We start from the raw sequence: 21,147 nt of genomic DNA on the forward strand, positions 1-21,147 counted from the left end.
CAACAGCACTTAGAACTTTCTGCTATTTAAATAATTTTGTGTGTGTACCACAAATGTAACCCTAGTACCTAGAAGAGTGCTAGGCATATGATAGATGCTCAGTAAATGTATAAAAAATAAATGTGCAAAACAATGAAGTATAAACTTCATCAAAACAATAAAATAAAATAAAAAAAAACATTTTCTTTAATAATTGAAATATGATGATGACCTACAGTTAAAGAATAATTCTATATATAGAATAATAGACTCTCAAAATTGTGAAGAACCTTAAAGTTATATAATCTAATCATACATTTAATGTTTATATTTTTTTCTAGGTTTTCCCATATTAACTTTCTAGTCTACTCTTTTTTTTTTAATAGTTTATTGATTTTTAGAGAGACAGGAAGGGAGAAGAGAGAAACAATGATGTGAGAGCAAAACATCAATCTGTTGCCTCCTTCATACACACACCCCCTCCCACACACACACCAGGGATTGAGCCTGCAACCAGGGCATGTGCCCCAACCAGGAATTGAACCAGAAACATTTTGGTGCACTGAGTGATGCCCAATCAACTGGGCACACTAGCCAGGGCTAGTATATTCTTGAATAGAGCAGTAATAAGGGACTTTTTATATGGTTTGCAATGGAAAAAATTTAAGTCAACAATAGTTAATGTTGTCTAAGATTACAAAGCAATTAAAGAAAATAGTAATGTTAGAATCAGAAGCCAGGTCTGTTGCCTACAAGAATAGTGTCTGCATCATACCAAACTCTGTATAGAAAACTTTTAATGCATATGTCTACTGAATAAACCAAGTAAGTACTTTGATAGTTGATAATTAAAACATTATTTATACAACAAAAGTCAATTTAAAAACATTATCAAGTATATATGTAGAATATGGAAAACATTCATTGAATTTATTTTATTGAAAAATATTTTGTAAAATAAGTATTTAATTTATAAAATAAAAATATTTTATTTTTAAAAATTGACATTATTTGGTAAATTATAAAGCATTTAGGTTGATAAAACAATATCATAAGAGCTACCAGGCCTACAGAAAGAGAATTCACAAAAAGTGTGAGGTACAGAATTTAAAGTATTTTGGAAGATGGCCCTTAGAGAGTATCTACAAATGCTTAAAATGAAGTAGAATTTTGGCATCAATAATTTATTTTTATTAATGCTGATGGCTAATTCTACCAAATCCAGCTCCAAAATGTTATGATGGATGGAACTGCTAGTGAAAATATCAGTGTTGATCACAACAAATTAATAAGTATAATATGATCAGTTAAATTTCCAAGAGTCAAAATTTATGCAATCACTGGTATTCCGGAAAAAAAAAAATTCCTTCCACAAATATTTTCCTTTGTTTTTCTTACCCTTCAAACTGTGCTATTATAGCAAAGGTCCTAAATGCTTTAAATAGAAATTATGTTTGTTGGTTTGATTAAGGTTTGGATTGATTATCAACAATGGGGCTACATTTCTAAGAATCTGTCCATGTTTTATCTATTTCTTCTAGTGATTGACTGCAAGGTGGCTGATCTGAGTGTGAAAAGAAGCTAACCTTCATATGACAGTGAGGACTCATTGGAATGTAATTAGATAAATTAATATGTAGTTATAACAGCCCCTGATTATTATAATTACTTTACAATTTGAAAACAATATTTAATTTAATTCTTGTAATAAACCTATGAAGAAATCAAGGAATGGTTAACCCCCTCTTACAGATATCTTAATCCTGCTGAGCCTCTCTTTCCTTAACACATCAGCACAGCATGATAAGCAAGTGGCTGCAGCAGAATCAGAGCCAGGTCCCTGTTCTTCCAGCCCCATGCTCTTCCAATCATCAGAGAATAACCTACGGGATGTTGTGGTGAAGATTCAGTTTTGCAGATACCCCAAACACTGAAGACTGTGCACAACAACGCTGGATGGGGGTATTGATTTACATAAGTTAAAATAGTATGCGAAGTGAAGTGATTTTGAATGTGTTAAAAAAAAGTCTTTATTATATTCCCTAAATTTCTGTGTGTTTAATTTCAAAAGACTTAGCTCTCTCTTCACTTATAAAATGGTTTTATGTGACCTTTCATATAAAATTGTCAACTATGTAGGCTCTATAAACAAAAATAGGTCAGTGATTAATCTCAATTAAAAATAAAAAAGAAAGAGGGAAGAGAGACATTTTAAGCAACCACCGGTAACACTGAGCTTTTATCATTTGTTTCTCTTTTGTCCAGCTCTCCATGTGGTCTTCTAGAGCTGGTTTCTGTCCCAAGTTTTATGAAAGACTCCTTTAAAAGAAGCTCCAAACAGGGATGCCAGAGCATTAAACATTCAGTGAAGCCTTTAAGAACAAGATAGAAAGGCTTCAATAGCCTTTCAGTTATACTGGAAACACTACTTGATTAAATGAAAAAAGCTAACTGCATTTGGGTTTCTTACATTTAATGAAGAACCTTCCAAGAAATGTCAGCCACATTTACCTACTTTTTCTTACTGGACATAATTAGTCTCCTCAAACCTGTTTCTAAATGTAACATTGATGTTTGAGCATGAATAAAATATATGTGGTATACTGCCTTAGGTCTCACATTTGGCAATGCTGAAAAATCAACTTTGTTATGCTGTAATAGGAGTTGATCACTGGTTTAAAGTTAGGAACATTCTAAAAGATAATTCCACAAGTGGTGATTATAATTATTGTATTATTGTTTTAATTTGGTGGGAGATAGAGAACTGCTCCTGATGGTAATTTGCTTACTTTACATTCTACTAATACCACTGCAGTAGGTATTAGCAATGATAACATCAATTTAAATTGACCAGGGCCTGCAGGTGGAGGGGGCACTGGTATTTAAAGTGTTAAAGGAAACAGAAAGATCAGGTAAGAGGGGGATCTATAATGCCTTCACAGCATCCCTGCCCCCTAAGAGGAGGTGATACTAGGTTAAGAAACTGAAATTAGAACAGGAAAATGAGATACATATGAAATTATAAGGAGTAACAGAGAGCAAAAGAGGGGGCTATTGCTAGAGAGAATGGGATAAAATCAAGATATTTTAAAGTCTTAGATGGTACTTCAATGAGCAGCTCAAGCATCAAGGAGATTTATTTTATTTTTTTAATTAAATGTATTGGGGTAACATTGGTTAATAGCATTATGTAATTTTCAAGTTTACAATTCTATAATACCTCATATACACATTGTATATTGTGTACTCACCAATCAAAGTTTAGTCTCCTTCTGCCAATATAGTATATTTGAATCCTTTAACCTTTTTGATGGATGATTGGATAAACCAGATATGGTACATACATACAATGGAATACTACTCAGCCATAAGAAAGGATGCAATACTGCCATTTGTGATCGTATACATGGATCTTGAGACTATCGTGCTAAGTGAAATAAGTCAGGGTGATTTTTCAGAGTCCTTTGAATTCTTTCACTTATTTTCAGGGGAGCCACGGGATAATTTATTATGATGACATATTTCTTTTAATATGACAAATTATTGTATGTTCTTTCAGAAGATCAACCTAAAGCTTATTTCCTACTTTATAATGATTGCTAATTTCTTCATTACTTGTGATGTTATAAAAGCTAAAACAAAGCAAAAACACATACTAGATTATTTCAATAAATATAGTAAATGCCAGTGAATCTACCTATTTAATCCCTCCCTCAAATACACATACTCACTCCCTCTTTCCCTTTGTTGTTGTTGTTGTTGTTGTTGTTGCTGCTGCTGCTGTTGTAATAAAGTAGCACTCCTAGGATCCCAGGTCCAGGGCAAAATAATGTTTTAAAATACCAAGTTAAAAATGTACAAACATTAAAAATACATTTTTAAAATAAAAACAAAGGTCCTTTACCTTGATCTTTCACATCACAATTATAATAATAAACAACGACTAAACTATAACATATTAATGCAAAATAAAGAAGAAGCCACATTGAGACTGGTAGGAGGGTCAGATGTGCAGAATGGGCTGGCCCCACACCCACATGTGGCAGATAAAAATCAGGAGGGATAACTTGGCTGTGGAGGTCTCCTCTGAGGAGCAAGGAGTCCCAGTCCCACACCAGGCCCCTCAGCCCAGGGTTCTAGTGCCAGAAAGAGAATTCCCCACAATTTTTGGCTGTAAAAACCATCCAGAATTGAAGCTGAGGGAGGCTGAGTCTGCTGGAGTCCCAGGCAGCTCTTAAAGGGCCCGCACAGGGACTTATTCAGACTTATTCCCTCTGAGCTCCAGCATGGGGACAGCAGCTTGAAAGGTACCAGAGTATATGCGGAGGGATGGAATCGTCCTGCATCACAGCATGGGCTGGAGGAGGGGCAGCTTTCTCCCAGACAGATATGCTGGCAGAGGCCACTGTTCCTTTGATGTACCTTTCCCTCCATAGAGACAACAGGCAGGCACCATATCTGAGTCTCCATTAACCTGGCTTACACTGTTTGCCCCACCATGGTGATTCCCTGAGGCCCTGCCACACCCACGATGGGAGCCTACTCAAGCTGTTTCCAGTGGCTTTTCCATAGGAATGGCTTGTCTTTGATTATGCTTCATATTTTCATAAAATCTCTCATATAAGCAGCATCTAGCCTCAGTGAGCTCCATACGTCTTGCTAAGTGGATCCAGGTCAGAACACAGGCAGTGGTTGATGTTGGCTGGCACCTCCCAGGAGGCCTCAGGGCCAGCACAGTCAGTGGAAAGTTTCAGACCATATGGTAGCACCACCACCCCACCACCTCTATAAGCAACACACTCAAGGGCAGACTCAGCAGGTATCAAAGCCCTGCTGAAGTTAAGTCCTGCTCTGTGTGGTGGGCCCATGATCTTCCAAGGTGGTTGGAAGTTGGTGGTTAGTGGTCACAGCCAGTCCTTGCAGCTGATCAGCCTGGGTAAATCCTTCCCATTGATGTGCCAATAGCAATTAAGATGACTAAAACAGGATGGTGTACAGCCCACATGGAGGGGTTAGCACACCTCGAGTACCCACCTGGGGTGATTAGGGAGGCTGTGCCACTGGACCCTACAGGACACCTACTACATTAAGCCATACTACCAAGACTGTAGCAGTTCTAGCTCATACATAGAAACAAACATAAGGAGGCAGCCAAAATGAGGAGACAAAGAAACATGGCCCAAATGAAACAACAGAAAACAACTCCAGAAAGAGAACTAAACAACAAAGAGATAAGCAATCTACTAGATGCAGAGTTCAAAACACTGGTTATAAGAATGCTCAAGGAACTAAGTGAGGACCTCAACAGCACAAAAAATAACCAGTTAGAAATGAAGGTTACACTAACTGAAATAAAGAATAATTTACAGGGAAGCAGCAGTATATACATGAAGCAGAGAATCAAATCACAGATTTAGAATCTAAGGAAGGAAAAAACACCCAATCAGAATAGCAAAAAGAAAAAAGAATCCCCCCTAAAAGAGGGTAGTGTGAGGAGCCTCTGGGACAACTTCAAGTGTACCAACTTGGGGGAGCCAGAAAGAGAAGAAAGAGAGCAAGAAATTGAAAACTTATTTGAAAAAAATAATAACAGAATACTTCCCTAACTTTGTAAAGGAAATAGACATACAAGTCCAGGAAGCATAGAGAATCCCAAACAAGATGAACTCAAAGAGGCCCACACCACAACACATTATAATTAAAATGCAAAAGGTTAAAGGTAAAGAGAAAATCTTAAAAGAAGCAATAGAAAAGCAATTAGTTACCTACAAGGTAGATACCTGATATCTCAACAGAAACGTTATAGGCCAGAAAGGAGTGGCAATAAATTTTCAAAGTGATGAAAAGCAAGGACCTACAACCAAGATTACTCTACCCTGCAAAGCTATCATTTAGAATTGAAGGCCAGATAAAGAGTTTCCCAAACAAGAAAAAGCTAAAGAAGTTCATCACCACCAAATCAGTATTATATGAAATGTTAAAGGGTCTTATTTAAAAATAATAAGAAAAGAAGACACAAAATATGAACAAAAATGCCAATAAATACATATTTATCAACAATTGAACTTACAAACAAAATGGACAAGCAGAATAGAAACAGATTCATAGATACAAAGCACTTTTTGTTGGTTGCCAGATGGGAAGGGTGTTGGAGGGTGTGGGCAGAAAAAGGTGAAGGAATTAGGAAGTATAAATTTGTTGTTACACAACAGCCATGGGGATGTAAAGTACATCCTAGGGAATATAGTCAATATTATTCTAATAACTAGGCATGGTGTGCTAAAACACCGGCCAATAATATTGTTTTATAATTTTTAAAAAATGATTAAGAAAGAACAAAAGAGTTGCACAGAGCAATTTTCTTAAAAAGGTTATTTTCAACTTAATGTTCTTGTTATTTTTATCTTCAGATCAGTTTTAAATCTATGCATTCCTCATTTCAGTTAGGTCTGTATGTGGATCTTACATAATTCACAACATTGATGCTGAATAATCTATTTTTTAAATCTTGTCTGAGGTGTGGAAAGCATTGGGCTTTATTTAGAAACAGTAGCATAAAAAATAACAAAATAGCCAAATACCTACATATATTCATTTCTTTGCACCTGTATGATTGTTCTATCATTTTTTCACATTCTAAAATGGAACTCACCCATCATTTTTTTAATACACAACCAAATTTCTTGTGATTTTTAAAAAATTTCAGCAGCTTTTGTGTTTAAGTTTGACAAAAAAATCTGTATTGAGAATTGTAATGTTAGTTAACATTTACTGATTTTTAAAAAATGTGTCAGGCACTCTTCTGATTATTTAAAATAGATGGACTCATTTTGTCCTTACAACATCCATCTACAGTAGGTATTTCATGATACTCATTTTACAGAGGAAGACAGTGACACATAAAAAGTTTAAGCAACTTGCCCAAGGTACACATATCTAGCGAATGCGGAGCTAGGGTTAAAACCCAAGCTACATAGTTAGTTCTAGAGCTTGGATCAATATACTCCCTCAATAGATCTTGTTTTATTTATAGCAAAGCAAAAGATATTATTAAATGAAAAACCCTGGTCAGTGGTGAATATTAATGGAGCATTGCATTCTATTTAATAATCTAAAGATATAAAATAAATTATAATATATACTACTTTTAAAGTCATGAATAATTAAACAACATGGATCCTGGACACATTTGCAGAACAGTCAGCAAGTATTTTCCACATTTTTCTAAATTCAGAAATTCATTGGGTTCTAAAATAACTTTAATTGTTTTGATAATAGCAGAGAGAACTGCCTTCATGGCCTATATACAATGTTATTGGCATCTAGAATGGTCAGTTTGAGGATAATTTGAAAGATTTTAATCAAATCATTGCAAATTTTGGAGCTCAAAATAATTCATTCATTATAAAAAAATGACTTGAGAAAGCAGGGGTATTAATGACAAAATGGCCAGAAAATAAAATATGTTCTCACTTCATTGTACAAAAATCCTCCATTTTCTACTGGGAAAAGCAAGAATTTTTTCCTGTAAAATTCATTAAATTTTGAATTTTCATAAAAAGAGCATCAAAACAGTCTTGAGAGATTTAGCTTAAATTTTAAATAACAAGAACAATTCATATTAATGTTCTGAATCAGAAAGTATGTATGGATAGAAATACATACTAAGCTAATTATATTTTGATTATCTTATAGTTTCATTTGACCACATGATATTATTTTATTTTCCATGATACTATTTTATTTGCAGTGGGTTCCCATTAGCTGATTAAGAAGATTCAGAATTGAATTAAGACCAGGAAAATAAGTAACCAATAGAACAATTTCTAGTGAGATATTATTATGGCATTTCCAAAATCACTTTAGTGAGACAAAAACACAATGTGTTAAAAAGTACTAAAAGTTGAGGTTTACAAATGTTAAATACATAGTATTCATTAAAGTATCATGTGTTAACTTGCATAATTTATATGAAAAGGAATACCTAACTAAAACAAATTTGAATGTATAGTTAGACTCTTCATTCCTGAGGGAAAACACTGTAGTATGCTTATCCTTCTACATAAACCCAGACAGTTATTTCCCTATTTTGAAGCTAAGAACCTAAATATGAAAATGAACCTATAGATTATAAATTTACCACATTTCTTGATAATATTTTCTTGCCTTTCCTTAGTATTGAGATACATTTTATGTACCAATTTATTCCCTCACTCCATTCATTCATGCATTTATTCATTATTCAAGATAAAATACCTCTTTTTGAGGCTGTAATTCAACATACCCATCTATTCATAGCACAGACCTTAAGCATGCTTACATTGGAAACAGACAATACTTATTAGATTCCCAGCTTTGCTATTTACTAGCTATATGGCTGTTAGCAAAATACTTTATCTCTTACTTTATAGGTTCCTCACCTATAAAATGAGAATAATAGTATCTAGTCCATAGGGTAGTTCTAAAAATGAAGTGAAAGAATGCAGAGTCCAGCACAAAGTTAATATTCAATACTCATTAACAAATACTGAGTAAAAACTTAATAATGAATTGACTGCCTAAGCACTTAGGAAATACTTTTGTAACACCTCATAAGAGCTGTCTTGTATTCTATGGAACTAAGCAATGGAAGCATTATCACTAAACACTGAGCTATTGAAAGATGCGACCTCCAAGACCAGTTGCAAAGGCCATAGTATTACATCATGAAATACAAATAAAATACAAGGGCGGTAGTAGGCAGAATAATTGCAGAAAGTAACTGAGTGAAACTAAGATATATGTCTTATAGATCTTGTGAGGTACTCAACGGAATCTGGGTCATCAAGATTGTAGATAAAGGAACATAGTTGCCGTGGCATGCTCTCAAACTCAACCAAGGAAGAAAGGAGCCAGTGGGAAGTTGATCATGTTATGTAATAAATATTTTCACAAAGTTTTATATAGAATTCAATTAAAAAATAAATTACAGGCATTTTCAAATGATCTGGAACAGGTTGCTTTTTAAAAGAAGGTTATGCTTAAAACTTTCTAAAAGAAAGCACCTTCTATAGTGAGAGTGATCCTCTCTATAATGTACTTCTTGCAAAAATATACGCTTGCATATTTTTCCATTTCTTCATGATTAAAGCGGAGCTGAGTATTTACAAGGAAGGCTATAAAGGTGTCCAACAGCATATTATGTGCCTCATATTAGAATTGATTATTTCCTAAAACTTTATTAATTCATAAATTTCTTTAGTTGCTGAAATTTGGGAATGATTCCAGTAAACAAAGTTTTTTTTATAGTCTTGAAAGTGAATCATCCTAATAACTGTTTTAGGAGAGCAACTCTTGATACAGGTGGAGGGGGAGATGGAATTCTAAATGTTAACGAGTCTATAAGATACATTTTAGGTACATGTGAAGATAAAAACATTCTGAATTAACAATAATTAAGGTTGCCTCCTAGAGTTGTGTGTAAAAACTCATGTTGGAACATCTTAAAGGTTTGATGCAGTACCTGTGCAATACCACCTGCAATCCCTAGAGACTTTTCATGCAAACAGGTCACTATTCACAGGGTGTGAATTAACATGGGTAACCATGTTAATTCACACCCTTAATTCTAGAATATAACTACCAGAAAAATGCACTAGCAATTTAGTGCATTTTGTAGATTGCATATTTTATGGCAATGTGGAAGAGAGATTTATTATCAAGAACATTTTCAAATCTGAAAAAAAAATCATTTTTCTTCCAATCACTTAACATAATTTTCATTAACTATATACTGTGCTTGAATTTTTTCCTACATTCACTCTCTCAGCTAGACATTAAGAAAACTGACTTTTTTTTTTTTTTTTGATCCCCAGCATACACCTATCACACAGTTCAGTACCTGACATTCATTCATTCATCATTGTTATGGTTAGTAGTGCAAGATATAAAGCAGTAATCAAGACAGAATATAGCACTGCTTTCCTGCAAGTTACATTCTTATGGACAAAACAGACTGTAAAGAACTAAGTTCCTAATACATATTTGTAGAACATGTTACAGAACAAACTTAATAAATATTTATTTTTATGTATTATTTTATATCCCTATACTGGTTGACTATTATAATTATCTTTACAACTTTCTTAAAGAGTTCTTCTAATTCTCCATTTTGAAAACAAAATAAAATATATTTTCTCTATAATTGTAGGCTACTGACTATTCTTGATTTTACTCCTATAACTATAAATATGTATGGATGTTTATGCATATATAAGCACCTCTTAAAGAAATAAATTAATGTGAATATTATATGTAATCACCTTTCTTTTTTAATTTTTTGGAATAAGTCAGAATTTGTGCCTTTTTTGACGAGATGTCCATGATCAAATATATAATGTGTCATTTTTCTATTCCACTCTGTCATAAAGTAATAAAACATTTATTAACGAACTATACTAAAAAGGCTACATTCAATTTATCAGAGTGCTATTCTCAGGCAGCTCAAAAGAAGAGAAGGCAACATCTGTGCACAGATGTATTCTGCAAGTCTTTCCTAATCTAGGAAGTGCATATTTAATACATGAATAAACACTCATATATTTACTCAATATAAATAATTAAATTTATGTATAACAAAATACTTTAATAATATATTAACTTAAAATAAAATGTGCCCAGAGAGGCTTTTATTTATGCTTTTATGTGAGCCCAACCACATGTCATTTATCAAACTTCTGTCTTTAAAGAAAGCAATTTGTACAATTAAGAAAAACTTTGAAAACCAAAGTTCCTCATTTCGCTGGTAATTGAACTATTATTCTCCCGCTTTCTCTCTGATGTCAGCTTTGTATTTCTGCTGCAAGAAGCGGGCTCCTTTATGACCAAGGTCGACCTCTCATCACAGCACATATCAACACCACTGCATCCATATGAGTCTCCTTCGATCTCACACCAAGCTGACACTGTTATTTTCAAATGGTTGATTATATTTTTAAATACTAACAGTTGTTCTTGAAAGTCATTATTTTAACCTACTAATCAAAGCCAGCATACTGATCAAATCACTGTGTCGGAACTACTTCATTTTTTATTATAGATCAGAAAATTACATTTATAGTAAAGGATAACTTTTAGTAATACCTAGAATTCAGTTTAAAATTTTCAGTTTAATGGCAATAGATAAAAAGCCAAGCATTCATTGATCCAACACCAAAAAGTCATTTATTGGAACAAATGATCTGTTCTCAAAAGACAATGCTATTACACATTTTGCCAATAATACTACTGAGTTTTACTCAAGTCAGAGAAAATATTAACAACTAACTAGCTTACAAAGAGCGGAGTGCCATCTTTCATTCTTATAATGACCATCACCCAAAGAACAGGACATGAACATTTTCTAAATGTTAGATGATAGCAGTGACAACATTAAACATTTTCTTCCTTAAATGGGTAAAATGTGGAAGTATACATAACATCTTATTTACGCTATACAAGCTTAGAATAACCATCTCAAGACAAATAAGTGGCATTATAGTAACTGGAAATCATGTTGTTTTCTTTATGAACCATTTCTTTTAAAATACTCTAAATTTAATATATGACATGCAGGTCAATGATATGAGGCCAAAAGAGCCCTGGGCAAGGGAAGGGGGTTGGGCTGTGTCCTAGTCCTGCCACTGACAAGATGTGCTACTGCCTGGGACGCATTTAATATGCTTGGGTCTGTTTCCTCACCTGCAAAGTAAGGAATCTAAAATAAGTGAGTGTTAATTTCCCTATATTTCTAAAACGTATAAGCCTATTAAACAAAAGTAGCTTATATCTGACATAAAGTATTATGAAATCAGATTATTTTATGGACGGATGGTTTCAATTTTGCTTTTTAAAAAGATTTTTGCACTGTAATACTGATTTATTTCACCTAAAATTAAGCTTTCTTTACTTGGAAACAAAAATTAATTAATGGTGAAATGGATATTTTAAATTGTTTCTCACACAGGCTTACCATAAAAAATGGAATTGGTTCCCAGAGAAGTAATGATTCCTTGCCAAGTTATTATGTTGAAAAATTTAGAATGACTAAATAAATAATATAGGAACAATTAATCTGAGCTATACTCATTATCATTAACTTCCACCTCCTATTTCTAGTTCCCTTTTCCAGTATATCATTACTTTGAAGATATTCCAGATATTTTATGATAGCCTCTCTTTGGATCTTATATAAACTATACAATGTATAGGTTCCAAAACATTATAGTATGGATTAAACCATTCCATCAGCCTTCCTTTTCTTTTTGTTTTATTATCCAAATTGCCCTTTTCCCACTTTTTAATCTCTCAGCCCCTTTTTGTATCTTCCTTCAGCCTAAAAGATATTCTTAAAATGTTTGTTATACTCATTCAAACTCAACTTGTCATTTATAGTTCTGATAATATATGTCTCACAACGAGCATAGTCAGCATGTCCAAAATGAAAACATAAAACTCCAAAACTTGTGCTGCTTGACAAATATATGTTTTTTGCTTTATCTTAATTTTAATCATTCATTTTTTATATTTATAGCCAGTATGCACTTTATTAACACTAGTATGTTTTTAATTTTTAAGACATAGATTTCACTACTTTGACTCATTCTTTTTCTTGTTACTAATAATTACCTTTCAACAGAACTGATGATAAATAATTTTTTTAAAAAAAGGCATGATTGTTAGAATGGAGGTATTGACTTTTAGAGGAGAAACATGACTGGAATCTCCCGGTCGCTGTCCAGCAGATGTTCTGCTCTCAGTTCTCACTTATCACTTTTTATCAACACAGACAGGCACTAATCTGTCTGAATTCAATAAACTTTCTATAAAAGTTCTGCATCTTTACCAGACACCCTGTATGCCTCCCTACAAAATATAAACACTCAACATGCAATTTTTAGAAATCACACACAATCACATGCACGCACATATGAATAAATTAGATTTTAATAACTCCATCTAGCAGTGAAATAACTACGTAGTAATATGTACAGTATCTTTCTTCTTTAGTCCATTGTCTCTTATATGAAAAGAGGCATCTTTTAAATTTTTAACTGTGTGTCCATATTATTCTTATTATTAAAATGATTGGCATTTCTCAATGTGAAACAAAGAAAAATTAAAACATCCAAAACACTACATGATTAAGTTTCTTACTAAAGCACAACAAACCCTTAACAAATGGACATAGTTTACCTCCCCGTCATGACTTTCTTCTATGGGTGCAGTTCACCAGCCACACAAAACCATGCATTGCCTCCAATATATTTATCATATTTATTATTTAATGTTTATACATCTTTGAATTTATTCTTCTCCAATGAAGTATGAAGCATGTAATAACAAATGTATTGGATAAAACTAGAACATTAGACACTATATGTGATGAAAGGGACTAGAAAGAAAAGTAATAAAAATGAAAAGTGTTGATGTACATATTCCCCACCAGGCCCAATGCATTTTTTTTCACATATGTAATCTCCATCTTTATCAGAAATATTTTTAATTTAAAGTGTAAACACATGTGTGTAGTTTAAACAATGGAACATAACCAAATAATATTCAAATATAAAAAGTGCACAATAAGATTTTCACAAAACAAATATTAATATCACAAAATAAAGATCTTAGACAAATTACAGTATGTGTAAAATCACTGGTTTTCTAACAAATAAGTTGTCCAGAGATGTACACACAAAAACATGCATAGAAATATAATTATGTAATAATTATTGAAATGTTTGTCTTAATAATCAAATAAATACAAACCATAAACTACCATTTTCCCATGTAGTAAATCTGCACTTACCACACAGCACTGTGGGTGTTCGTTTACTTCTTCGTATCCCCTAACAAATTAAAATAGTGGAAGGCTGGGTTGTGATCATTAATGCTACATCCATGTGCCTATCTAACAAAATATACAGATGTCTTGAGTAAATAGACTAATGAATGCATGAATACATGAATAGAAAGGATAGCACTTAAGGCTAGGATGGTATTGAGGACTGGGCACTCTCACACACTGCACCTGGGACCCGGATTCTAAGCACAGCTGCACAGGTCCACTGAACAATTCTTCCTCCATAAAGTATTTAGTTTAAGTATCAAACTTCTCCACAAACCCTTTAGCCTTCATATACCCCAGAATGAACTTCTGTTCTTTACAAACCTGCTGTTCACTCTTTGCCTTATTTTATACCTGAATATATCAAGCAGGTTATAGACAGAACAAGTAAGTGCATTCCTCCCTCCAACACCCATTTTCCGCTGGTCAATTCTTTTGTTTCTACATTCTAAATGCATCTCTCTCCTTTAGTACATCTTCACTCTCATTTTCTTTCCTTTCTTTTTTTTTTTTTAAGTATGTTTTTATTGATTTCAGAGAGAGGAAAGGAGAAGAAGAAAGGGACAGAAACACTAATGATTACAGAGAATCATTGATCGGCTGCATCCTGGATGCCCCCTACTGGAGATTGAGCTTGCAACCTAGGCATGTGTCCTGAGTGGGAATCAACCGTGACCTCCTGGCTCATGGGTCAATGCTCAACCACTGAGCCATACTAGTCGGGCTCATTTTCTTCGTTTTAAACGATTACAATAAATACGTACTTCCCATTTTTGCTTTAATTTCAATCCACTTCAATCAATTTTCTTAAGTACAGTCACATTATAACTTCTTGTCTTGAAATTCCTTGTAAGTCCCTGTCTTTGACAGGAAAAAGTAAAGGTCCTTTTGTAGAGTGGAGAGGCATCTTCCTAGTTTGCTGCCTATGTCACTATAAGCTTCGACACTCACTGAACCATGCATGTTGACAGGCCAAATTGTGCATAGACATACCAAATTCTCATACTTCTAGGTTTCGCACCTGCTAGTCCTTCTATGCTTTTTCCAATCCTAACCAGCTGGCAGGATCACATTCATTCTACCAGGCCAGACTAACATGACACTTCCTTTGTGAATCTTTCCTTAACTCCCCTCTGTAGTATGACCCCTCTTTCCTTTGCAATACCCCTACACTGCCATGCAATCCATTATTACACTTACGTTACTGTGCTACATGTGTGTCAATGACTCAACTTCTGTGTATCTCTAGTGCCTGGCACATACTTACAGTTCTAAAATTACTCATTGTTTGTAATTATGATACCAACTGACCAAGGAGCTTGAGGTGATACTGACTGACTCTGAATTTTCATTTCAGGATATTTCTTGTTAAAAATGAAAAAAAAATACTATCTTACTTCTGTATTTGCATAGTATACACTAATATATACTTTAATATTTAATCCTACAATATTGTAATTTATAAGAAAAAAATTCTTGGTCATTCAGATGACCAAAATATATTTAACCTACATATTTGGTCTTCATCATGGTTCCTGGTTCACCCCTCCCTCCCAAACCCTTGGATATCCCCTAAGTCAGCGATTTTCAACCTGTGTGCAGTAAAAAATTTAAAACATGCAATACCTGACTATTTAGTTGGGGGCACTGACCTCTTTTCCCTTAGGTTGTCAAATAAAAAAAGGACAACAGCCAACACAACAATAGCCGTCCGGTGTGAATGACTTTACCTCTTTTTTGTCAGCTTGGCAAAAAATATATTTTTGGTGTGCTGCAGAATTTAATAATTAGGTTATGTATGCCATGAGATGAAAAAGGGGGAAAATCGCTGCCCTGTGTTGAAGGTGATGAAAGCGTTTTTGTTATTCTGATGAGACAACTTTTGGAAAGCGCCAAAGGATGAGGGCAGGCTGCCAGTGGAGCTGGAGGTTGAGTTCAATCACCAAGGGCAAATGATTTAATCAATCAGACCTCTTTAATGAAGCCTCCATAAAACCCCAAACGATGGGGTTTGGGGAGCTTCCAGGTTAGTGAACAGGTGGAGATTCAAGGAGAGTGACGCCTGGAGAGGGCACGAGAGCTTTGAGCCCTTTCCCCATCCATTGCCTCATGCATCTCTTCCACATGGCTATTCCTGAGTTACTGTATCCCTTCATAATAAACCACTGATCTAGTAAGCAAAATGTTTTCCTGAGCTCTGTGAACACCTCTAGCAAATTAATTCAACCCTAGGGAATGGTCTTGGAAACCTCTGATTTTTAGTCAGTGAGTCAGAAATACAAGTACCTGAGCGTGTAATTGACATCTGAAGTTGGAAGGAGGGCTATAGTCTTGTAGGACAGAGCCTTTAACCTGTGGAATCTGATGCCATCTCAGGATAGATAGTGTTGGGGTTCGGTTGAATGGTAGGACATCCAGCTGGCATCTGAAGCATTGCTTGTTCTATGTGTGGGAAAAACCCCTCCACACACTGGAATTGGTATCAGGACACTAAGTGCTGACCAACTGAAATTTGTATGTTAAAAAAATATTTCATGGTTTAAAACATGCTATGACACTAGCTGGCATATATAGATAGAAACATAAATATTGATTATATGACTTCTACTATATTAAATGAGGGGGGAAATGTTTACGTATAAGACTTTATGCTTTAAATATTTTTGTAAACTAGGGAATAGATTTAATATAAATTTGATACATATAATTATATTAAATCTATTCTCTAGTTTACAAAAATATTTAAAGCATGACTTGGAATTATAGCTATCAAAAATATTTTTAAATGATTCCAAAGCAATTTTGTTTCAAAGGCTTAAATCAGGAAGAAGATATGAAACATGCCATATTTCAGGTGAATTGACTATTGTGTTATTTATTGTGATTTACCTTTATTTTTTTAATTATTTATTTTTAGAATTTTCAGTTATCATTTACGTTCAGTATTATGTTGTATTGGTCTCAGGTGTACAGCATAGTGGTTAGACAATCATATACTGTACTTTACGTGTTCCCTCGGGTATATTGTAACCTACCTTTAGAAGCAGAGAATTTGCTTCTATATTCCATTCTCCCTCTATTTCATAGCCAATATTTTAAAAAGCTTTAAAGAAATTTCTTCAATATTTTGAAGAAATTTAAATGTCCAAAACCTGTGCCTGATGTAAATAAAAAAATATACTGTAATATATGGAATAGAATAGTAAATTTTATGTCGGTGTCCTATTTTTAGTTTAGATTTTTAACAAAAGTGTATTTTGGTACAGTATATTACTATCCTACAATGTGTCCTTTAAAAACAAAAAAATAGCTCTATGGCTATTCCCTTGTTACTCCATGATGATTTTGGAGGAATGTCTGTGATTATATTTAGAGCCTTGTAAGAAATATGAAAAATACAGAACAACAAACTTAGGGTTTATTTAGGAAGAAAGGTGTTAGAATTATCTCTATTAACTAGGTTAGTGGAAGGGAATTATGGCTCACAAAATATAAAAGTAAACGCTCTAATGTTTCCATGTAGTGATGTCATGGGGGGGGAAAGGCTAAAAATAGTAGGTGAAAGGAAATCTAACATAATCTACTAACAAAAGCATAAAATTGTCTCTAAATTATAGGTGAATAATTTAAAATACAGATAATCTTACCAAATTTGAGGCCTAGCATACATTGATAGAAGGCTAGTTTTTTAATTTCTAGATTGTTATGAGATAAATTAATGGTGACCTGTTTGTTTATTTTTAAGCATTTAAAGCCAAGGCATCTTTTGAAGCTGGGGTGCCAGCATTGACCATGAGTTTTATTTGTTTACATTGCTAAAAATGTCTCCTGCTCTCCATGAAGTGAGGCCTAAAAGAGTCCTGAAGCACTAAAAATGTTACATATGCCACTGAAAGAAAACTTTCTCATCAGCTTTATTTGGTTTCCAACTTCTGGGTTTAGGCCACGAGGGAGTTATTTCAAGGTACTTTTAAAGCCAATGAGCTGTAAGCATTGCCATCGGAGCAAATAGGTATGGTGCATAAACATATGAATGTGTTGATGTTTTGATTAAATTTAAAGTTTTATAAAAATCATAATTAATTCAGCACATTAGTCACTATGAATGACCTTAAGCAACAGATAATTTGTTCACTTTTTCATATGGAAATTTTTGAAAAAGATGGGGATTATTATCTATATTATAACAATAACATCAAATTTTATATTTAATCATTCCTTGACTTTACTATGGCATCACTATATAACTTGTAGAGTTACACTTTACTATCTTTAGACAACCCAACACCTACTCTGAGCTCTTAGGTTCACTCATTTAATTGCATTTTCTCCTGTGCATTCTAATTCTAGTACTGACGTTAATTTTAGATGTGAGAACTTAAGTCACTAGCATTTTCTAGGTCTCAACAATAAAGTAGAAACATTGGACCAAGATTTTCTACAAAATTCTTTCAAAATCTAACATTCCATAACTCTTACATTACAGCCCTCACACATTTGAGTGTCAAGTACACAGCAGGTACTTAGTGAATGCTTGTTTACTTAACGTGGTATAGCTTTTACTACTTTATTAACCTAGGCTGACTGCAGGAAAATTGTGTTCCTTAAAGTTTTTCACAAAACTAATGGTTGGAACATCTCAGAACTCTCTCCAACTGATTGACTTAAAATCTTTGGCTTTATTCTCTTCCCATAAAACTGTGGCTTTTTACAGCTCTAGAGACAATGAGTGCAATTAATTACACATGCACAGGAGCAATAATCTCCAAAGATAATTTTATTTCTGAAGTCATGTACTATAATCTCAGCCAAATCATAAATTCACACAAATCAAACTAGGAGAAGTTGAAGGATGAAAACCAATCTGTCTCACTTTGCCATACCCTAAGACCATCTTTAAATCTTTGGTAACCTGAGCTTATAAGTCATATTAGGACCAAATATTTTAAATTGGAATTTTTAATTACAGTGAGATGTTCATAGTAAAAAATACATAATTCACACTATGCACAGCAGAGTGCAAAAAGAAAAAGTAATGCATTCCTTTTTTGGAGAATAAGTAAGGACACAAAATTTCTATGTGTTAGGACATGTATACATTGTGGTTTAAATATTTTAAAGGCTAATAAAATATTAATTTACAAACAATCTAACTTACAATTACAAACCCAAGGATCTGATGCCATGTTTAGATGGTTTTATTTTTCTCAGGATATTTAAAATTCATAAAAAAGTAGATTGATGTAAAATATTCCTAATAGTTTTTTGCAGAAGTTTGAAATATATAATCTATATATATAAAAAGCCAGCGATAGGAATACTGTAATGGCCAGAACGACCGGTCGCTATGATGCCCACTGCGGCCAGCAAACTCACCTGATAGTGGGTGGGGCTGGTGGCCAACCTCCTGCAGCCCCTCCCCTGGCCCCCTCCACTGCAATTGGCCCACAGCCCCTACCTCCGGCTGGCCCCACCCCCGATAGCCACCCGTTACCCCAATAGGGGGTGGGGCCAGCTGCCAACCTCCTGAAGCCCCTCCCCCCACGGCCCCCACACTGGCTGGCCCCGCCCTCCATCGACCCCCCATACCAATCAGGAGTTGGGCTGGCCATCCAACCACCCCCAGCCCCTCTCCTGGGCCGCTGGCCCCCGATCAGCCCCCTGCACCCCATTCAGGGGTGGGGCTGGCTGGCCCACCACCCACAGCCCCTCCCCACATCTGGCCCCACCCCTGATCAGCACCCACCACACTGATCGGGGGCAGAGCCCACTGACCAATAGCTCGCGGCCCCTCCCCACTGGCTGACCCGGCCCTGAATAGGCCCTGCTCAGGGCAGGCCAGCTAGCCTACCTCCTGCTGTCTCCTCCTCTCAACAGACCTGGCCCCAATCTGCCCTGATAAGGGCCGGGCCAGCCAGACCCCACCCGTGCATGAATTCATGCACTGGGCCTCTAATCTATATATATAAAAGCCTAAGTGACTATTACAACCTGACGACCAGATGACCGGCCAGTAGCTATGATGCACAGTGACCACCAGGGGACAGATGCTCAACACAGGAGCTACCCTTGGTGGTCAGTGCACTCCCACAGTCAACCTCCTGCTGCTAGCCATCTTCCTAAGTCCCTCCTCCCAGGCCGGCCGGCTTCGATTGCCCGAGCACCAGCTGTGCACAAATTCATGCACTGGGCCTCTACTCCTATATAATAAAAGGCTAATATGCAAATTAACTGAATGGCGGAACGACTGGTTCCTATGATGCACACTGACCACCAGGGGGGCAGATGCTCAATGCAGGAGCTGCCCCCTGGTGGTCAGTGTGCCAGAAGCCAGGCTCACAGCTGGCAAGTGCAGTGGCAGTGGTGGCAGCACTAAGGATGTCCGACTGATGGCTTAGGCCCGCTCCCCACACTGCCTAAGCCGTCAGTCAGACATCCCCCGAGGGCTCCCAGACTGCAAAAGGGCACAAGCCAGGCTAAGAAACGCCCCAGTGCACAAATGTCGTGCACCAGGCCTCTAGTATTTATATAATATATAAAACATTGAATATATAAATGATTTACAAAAATGATTTGCAATTAGTATGTCATGATCTGATTTTTAAAATCTTAGACATCAAGCACCATAATTCATTACAATCAAAAGCTATACCATTTCTTTGCCAAACAAAAAGCTTGACCAATAGGAATATATTTTTTTTATTTTGGTAAGAACACTTAAAGTGAGATTTACTCTCTTAAGAAATTGTTAAGTGTACACTACGGTATTAACTATAATACTATGTTACAAAGCAGATTTGTAGAACTTATTTATCTTACACAACTGAAACTTTACCATTTTAAGGTTTGGTTAGCCCTTTTTTATGGTAACCAGAAAAAATAGCCAATATATCAACATGATTTGAAAAGATCCTGTCAAATGTAAACCTGAAATTTATATTACTGGCTTTGCTTATAGTTTAATAAATCCACAGTAAGAAAAAGAAAATCCTTAAATCTATTACCAAACTTCACATGTAGAAAGAGGAACTTCATACAAGCACAATGCTAAATGCTTCAAAAGTCTAGGAGATATAAGTTATTTCAAAATCTAAGCTCAAGGTAGTTGTGGAAAACATTAGGGGGAATTGGAAAGGCCTTGTTAAAATAATTGAGCTTACAGAAGTAGTGATAAGAATGTAAATCTGAAAATTACCTCTGAATCACATAGCTAGCTAAATAATCCTAAAAGTGGAATCATTTTTCTTTCTCTCAGAGTAAATTTGGAATTTTAATAGATGCAAAGAAAAGTGGTGTGGAAACCA

At 35.0% G+C, this 21,147-nt stretch overlaps 1 protein-coding gene and 1 long non-coding RNA gene across 3 annotated transcripts in view; one reads left to right on the forward strand and one right to left on the reverse strand.

Moving 5' to 3' along the window:
• LOC129151466 (uncharacterized) overlaps positions 1-2,417 on the forward strand; it is a 35,510-nt gene extending 33,093 nt beyond the window's left edge. The window contains exon 5 of the long non-coding RNA XR_008558155.1: positions 2,245-2,417. This is a non-coding gene — a long non-coding RNA (uncharacterized LOC129151466). The remainder of the gene's footprint in view (positions 1-2,244) is intronic.
• KCND2 (potassium voltage-gated channel subfamily D member 2) overlaps positions 1-21,147 on the reverse strand; it is a 525,626-nt gene that overhangs the window by 452,174 nt on the left and 52,305 nt on the right. The gene's annotated exons all lie outside the window — the stretch shown is intronic.

The sequence above is a fragment of the Eptesicus fuscus genome, chromosome 14 (assembly GCF_027574615.1).
Source record: "Eptesicus fuscus isolate TK198812 chromosome 14, DD_ASM_mEF_20220401, whole genome shotgun sequence".
NCBI classification, from domain to species: Eukaryota; Metazoa; Chordata; class Mammalia; order Chiroptera; family Vespertilionidae; genus Eptesicus; species Eptesicus fuscus.